Source organism: Rhinoraja longicauda, chromosome 39 (assembly GCF_053455715.1).
Source record: "Rhinoraja longicauda isolate Sanriku21f chromosome 39, sRhiLon1.1, whole genome shotgun sequence".
Taxonomy (NCBI): Eukaryota; Metazoa; Chordata; class Chondrichthyes; order Rajiformes; family Arhynchobatidae; genus Rhinoraja; species Rhinoraja longicauda.
In genome coordinates this window covers 12594438-12601170 of record NC_135991.1, presented here as the reverse complement: position 1 = coordinate 12601170, position 6733 = coordinate 12594438, and positions in this window count along the sequence as shown.

Here is a 6733-nt window from a genome sequence, read left to right as displayed (position 1 = left end):
CCCCTCACTCCCGGCCCCCCGGCCCGTCCCCTCGCTACTAGCCCCCCTCCCCTCACTACCAGCCGCGCCCCGGCCCCCCGGCCCGTCCCCTCGCTACTAGCCCCCACCCGCTACAGGTCCCCTCACTCCCAGCCGCGCCCCGGCCCGCCCTCTCGGCCAGTCCCCTCGCTACTAGCCCCCCCCCGACCAGTCCCCTCGCTACTATGCCCCTCGGCCCGTCCCCTCGCTACTATCCCCCTCGGCCCGTCCCCTCACCACTATCTCCCCCCCTTGGCCCGTCCCTTCACTACTACCCCCTCCCCTCGGCCCATTCCCACATCCCAGCCGCCCCTCGGCCCGTCCCCTCACTACTACCCCTCCCCCTCGGCCCGTCCCCTCACTACTACCCCTCCCCCTCGGCCCGTCCCCTCACTACTACCCCTCCCCCTCGGCCCATTCCCACATCCCAGCCGCTCCTCGGCCCGTCCCCTCACTACTACCCCCTCGCCTCGGCCCGTCCCCTCACTACTAACCCTCCCTCCCCCTCGGCCCGTCCCCTCACTACTACCCCTCCCGCTCGGCCCGTCCCCTCACTACTACCCCTCCCCCTCGGCCCGTCCCCTCACTACTACCCCCTCCCCTCGGCCCATTCCCACATCCCAGCCGCCCCTCGGCCCGTCCCCTCACTACTACCCCTCCCCCTCGGCCCGTCCCCTCACTACTAACCCTCCCTCCCCCTCGGCCCATCCCTTTACTACTAGCCCCCTCCCCCTCGGCCCATCCCTTTACTACTAGCCCCCCTCCCCCTCGGCCCATCCCTTCACTACTAACCCTCCCTCCCCCTCGGCCCATCCCTTCACTACTAGCCCCCCTCCCCCTCGGCCCATCCCTTTACTACTAACCCTCCCTCCCCCTCGGCCCATCCCTTCACTACTGACCCCCTCCCCCTCGGCCCATCCCTTTACTACTAGCCCCCCTCCCCATCAGACCGTCCCTTCACTATTCCCCCCTCCCCTCGGCCCGTCCTCTCACTCCCAGCCACCCCTCGGTCTCCCTCTCTCTCCCCTCTCTCTATCTCTGCCCTCTCTCCCTCTCCTATCTCTCTCCCTCCCAGTCTCTTGCCCCCACTCTCTCTCCCACCTCTCTCCCCCTTCTCTCCTTCATCTTTCTCTCCCCAGTCTCTCTCCCCCTTCACTATCAGCCCCCTCTCACTCCCCCCTCTCTCTGCCCTTTCTCCATCTCTCTCTCTGTACTCTCCCCTTCTCTCTGCCTCCTTATCCCCTGTCTCCCCTCCTCTCTCCCTCGCACCTCTTTCTACCCCAGGTCTCTCCCCCTCAACTCTCTCCCCCCGTCCCCCCCCCCCTCTACCCCCTCTTTCATTCTCATCTCACTCCCCATCTCTGACCTCTCTCTCTCTCCCCTCTTTCTTTCCCCACTCTTTCTCCCCCCCCACTTTTTGACACACTTACAATAATAAATTAAATTAATATTTGATCCACCCTCTCCCCCTATGTTTCTCATACACTCGCTCCCCTTTCTCTCTCCCCTTTCTCTCTCCCATCTCTCTCTCTTCCATTCACCCCTCTCTTCCTCCCCCTATCTCTCTCTCTCTCTCTCTCCCCTCTGTCTTCCCTTCTCTCAAACCTCTCCATCCCCTCTCTCCCCCTCCCTCGCTCTGTTCCGAAACACCACCACCAATCCAGTGTAGATGTTGACCATCACGTGGACTCTGGATAAAAAAGGGGGGAGGAGGGAGGGGGTGCTGATGTTTCGTAGATACGGGGAGGATACGGCCTTTTTGTTCTCTCCCCTTTCTCCACCCTCCCCCTCTCCCTCTCCCCCCTCCAATTTATTATAATTATTTTACAAGAATAAAGTAAACTAATATTTGATACTCTCTCTCCCACTCCAATAAGTAACAAACAAGTGGAACCGTTGGGCCCAAACCTCTCCTGCATTGGTGCAGCACCCTCTCCTTCCCCTTCCTCTCACCTCAACCCCAATCCTCTCCCCTTCCCTTTCCCTCTCCCCTCCCCCTCACCTCCCCCTCTCACCCCCTCCTCCCCTCCCACCGTCCCTTCCCTCTCCATCCCTAGTAGATAGATTTAAACTTTAAAATGAGAATTACTTTAAAAATATAACACCAATTTCAATGAAACCTTCCATTAGCACCAAAGGGATAACAGTGAGCAAGGTGGGCCTAAAATTGTCGCGCATCCTGTACCGTTTTGGATGTAGTTCAGGAACAAACAAACAAACAAACAAACGAGAGTTTTAGTATCAACAATAAATTAAACTAATATTTGTTATCCACTCTGTCTCCCTCCCCTTCCTTCACCCTCACTTTCCCCTCTTTCTCTCCCCCTCCTCTTTTAGGAATACATTTACAATAATAAATTAAACTAAACTAATATTTTATACAACCTCCTCCTCTCTCTCCCCTCTCTCCCGCTCCCCTCTTTCTCGCCCTCTCTACTTTCTCTTTCCCTCTCTCTGCCCTCTCCCTCTCTGTATCTCTCTCCCCTTTGAACAGAACAGAACAGGATAGCTTTATTGTCATTCGTTTTACCGACCGAAATTAATTTGCCAGCAGTCACAGAGCAAAAAAATAAAAAACACAAGACACACAACCCCAACACAAACATCCATCACAGTGACTCCAAACTCCCCCTCACTGTGATGGAGGCAAAAAAACTTCCTCTCTCTTCCCCCATGCCCCTCCCACGGACAGACATCTCGAGCCCTACCGAGGCGACCGACCCGCACAGGCCCCGCAAGGAGATGGAATGTCCCGCGGCCGAGCCGCACCGGGCGATGGAAGGCCCCACGGCCGAGCTGTACCGGGCGATGGAAGGTCCCGCGGCCGAGCCGTAACTGGCGCTTCCTCGCCCCGAGGAAGAGACCTAAAAAAAATTTGATTACGTTGGCTGATTTCTTTTCGAGCCAACGTGATGTGTAGATGGAGTCAATGGTGGATCGTTTGGTCTGTGTGATGGATTGGGCTCCATTTATAACTCCCTGCAATTTCTCGCAGTCTAGACAGACATGTCCCCGATCATAGAAGATTATTAAGGGATTGGACACGCTGGGGGCAGGAAACATGTTCCCAATGTTGGGGGAGTCCAGAACTAGGGGCTACAGTTTAAAAATAAGAGGTAGGGCATTTGGAATGGAGATGAGGAAAACGTTTTTCACTCAGAGAGTTGTAAATCTGTGGAATTATTTCCCTCAGAAGGCAGTGGAGGCCAATTCTATGGACGATTTCAAGAGAGAGCTAGATAGAGCTCCGAAGGATAGTGGGATCAGGGGGTATGGGGAGAAGGCAGGAAGGGGGTACTGATTGAGAATGATCAGCCATGATCACATTGAATGGCGGTTCTGGCTCGAGGAGCCGAATGGCCTCCTCCTGCACCTATTGTCTATTGTCTATTGGCTATACTCCAGTAATGCACATGCACGGTCATTAATACGGTCCGCGATACGGTATCAGGTGTTTTACTGTGATCTTCCTCCTGTGCCGACTCCTCACCATGTCTTCGCATTTGTCCAACAGTTCATTTGTGGTTAACCCCCACTCAGTACCTTGTCTTGTACATCAACACTGTTTGTGTTACATGGACAATCTTAATAGTCATCTTAGTACGAATGTTCAGCTCTGATCATAGTTGTTACTTACGTCAGATCATTCGGTTAGGTGGAGTTAGACTACGTCTATTATCATCACATGTTCCGAGGTGCAGTGAAAATCGTGGGTTTGCATGCTATCCGCTCGGTTTAGATACGCCATCAACTACAATCAGTTAAAGTCCGTAGATGGAGCGAGGAAGATACAGAATGCAGAAAATGGTTCATTACATAGAATGTCATGCTGAATATGGTCACATTGCCTAATTCTGTTCTCCATAGAACTGGACAAGTGCAATTGGAGAACTCGAGATCTGTGAAAACAGAAATCAAAGAATTCCTGCAAAAATATGACTTACTGTGCCGACGTGCACAGCTCGAACGACGGATGAAGCAATGCTTGTCTGACCGATGAAATATCCTGCTGGTTTCGTGTTGTTGTAAACACTGAAGGTGACAGGCGCTTTAGGTTTTAGCTTCAGTTTTAGGTTTAATATTGTTACATGTACCGAGGTACAGCAAACAACTTTGTTCTGCATGCTATCCAAAGAAATTACATTTCTTATGAAATGACACTATCGGTTCAAGCTCGAGGACAAAGGGCACTTGTGTATGTGGATCCACTCAGAGCGTGGTAACTGTATGGATGCGCACAGCGGGTAGCAGACATATAGAATGAGCTGCAAAAGGAGGTAGTTGAAATAGAAACTATAACATAATTTAAAATACATTTGGACAATGACATCTAGGAAGAGTTGAGAGTGATTCACGGCAACGGCTGCAGTTGGGACGTTGTAGATGGGTTACATTGATCGGCGTTGGCAGGCTGGGTGGAAGGACCTGTCCCTGCGGTGTATGACACATGACAATAGATAGAGCAAAGTGGAAGTTACAGCGTGAAGAATCCATGTATCAGCACTGCAGCGCATGGTTGTACATCTGTACCCCAGACGAAGTTCAATGTCCATGATGGGGTAGATGGAATTGAATTAATATCCTAGCCTATGGAGGGACCGTTTATAAGCCCAATAACGGAGGAAATGAAGCTATTCGTAAGTCTGGTGATGTGCGCTTTCAAGCATCGCTCCCATTTGCCGGATTATGTTGGGTGTTTGGGTAATGTTATGCAGCGTGGAATGTAGATGGATATTATGATTGGTCTGCGGTTTCTAATAGACTGGGATATATTTACAACCCTGCACAATTTCTCGCGGTCCTTGCAGAGTTATTCCCAAACCAATCTGCTATGAAATGTGACAATATGCCTGTAGAAACATTGAAAATAGGTGCAGGAGGAGGACATTTGGACCTTCGAACCAGCACCGCTGTTCATTGTGATCATGGCTCATCATCCACAAGCAGTAACCTATGCCTGCCTTCTCCCCATATCCCTTGATTCCACTAGCCCCTAGAGCTCTATCTAACTCTCTTTCAAATTCAACAAAGTGAATTGACCGCCACTGCCTTCTGTGTCAAAGAAATCCACAAATTTACAACTCTCTGGGTGAATAAGTTGCTTCTCACCTCAGTTTTAAATGGCCTCCCCTTTATTCTGTTACCGTATTTTGACAAGGGTAACAGGGGACATAACAATTGTCTTTTTGTTTTCGTTTGTGTGCCTTCTAGGGTGTCGCTTCAATGTGATTGCTCCACGTCAGAGTGGCAAGATTTAAAAGAAACTGAGGAAGGAATTTACACTCCAACGGTGGTGGGTACATGGGACAAGCAGTCGAAGGAGTTAGTGGTGAAGTGTTCTACAGCCAGAGCGTTTGGAAATACAGATGCCAATGAGACAGTAGCAAGAAATAATTAGGTAGCTGTTGTGCAACAAATGTTGAGAAGGAACTGATTCTGCAACAATGTCCAGGTGCGCCGACGAGCAGCACCGATGTTGGCGTGCTTTTGGTTTGAAAATTGATACCACACTGCATGTTGTTCGTCAATATCGGAGTTTTGATGAGATCATTAACTTCTGACATAACATATATTCCTTCTTTCCGCGGATGTCTTCTGTCATCTGAGTATATCCTGACCTCCTCTTGTATTTTAGATGCCGGAGAATTACTACGGCCCGCAATCCGGTATCAGCGTGTATTTTGTTTTCTTACTCCCGTCCCCACACTTCACCTTCTCCTCGCAATTGTCCAACAATCCATTTCTGGTTAACGGCCACTCATCACCTTCTGTTTTATATCAACACTGCCTGTGTCTCGTGTCCAATCTTAGTCAGCATCGGAGATCGACCATTCTCGCTCTGATCAGAGTTGTTATTTATCTCAGGTCATTTAGTCAGGGTAGGTGTATTATTATCACATGTAACGAGGTGCAGTGCAAAGCTTTGTTTTACATGCTTTTCACTCAGTTCACACAAAAAACAATCTGTGTAAAGACACGTGCAATAGATCGGGTTGAGGGGAAGATACAGAATGAAGAATATAGTTCATGACACAGAATAGCTTTCTGCATGTAGTTTTATAATTTCCACCAAACCCTGACTTGTCCGGGTATTTGGAATAATTAACAATCTTTTCTCAAGCCACCTTGCATAATTCAGGAACACCAATCCTTTTTTGAACCCGATGTAAAATTCGTATTAAACTCTGCCGATGTGCATAGGTAAAAGGGTTAATGATACAATGCTTCTATTAACTATGAAGCCTCCTTGGTTTGTAAAGGCGTAAACAATTAAGTTACAATAGACTATAAACAATAGGTGCAGGAGGAGGCCATTCGGCGCTTCGAGCCAACACCGCCATTCAATGTGATCATGGCTCACCATTCTCAATCAGTACCCCGTTCCTGCCTTCTCCCCATACCCCCTGACTCCGCTATCGTTAAGAGCTCTATCTAGCTCTCTCTTGAATGCATTCAGAGAATTGGCCTCCACTGCCATCTGAGGCAGGGAATTCCACAGATTTACAACTCTCTGACTGGAAACGATTTTCCTCATCCCAGTTCTAAATGGCCTACCCCTTATTCTTCAACTGTCGGCCATTGTTCCGGACTCCCCCAACATTGGGAACATGTTTCATACCTCGAACGTGTCCAATCACTCAATAATCTTATACGTTTCGATAAGATCTCCTCTCATCCTTCTAAATTCCAGTGTATACAAGCCTAGTCGATCCAG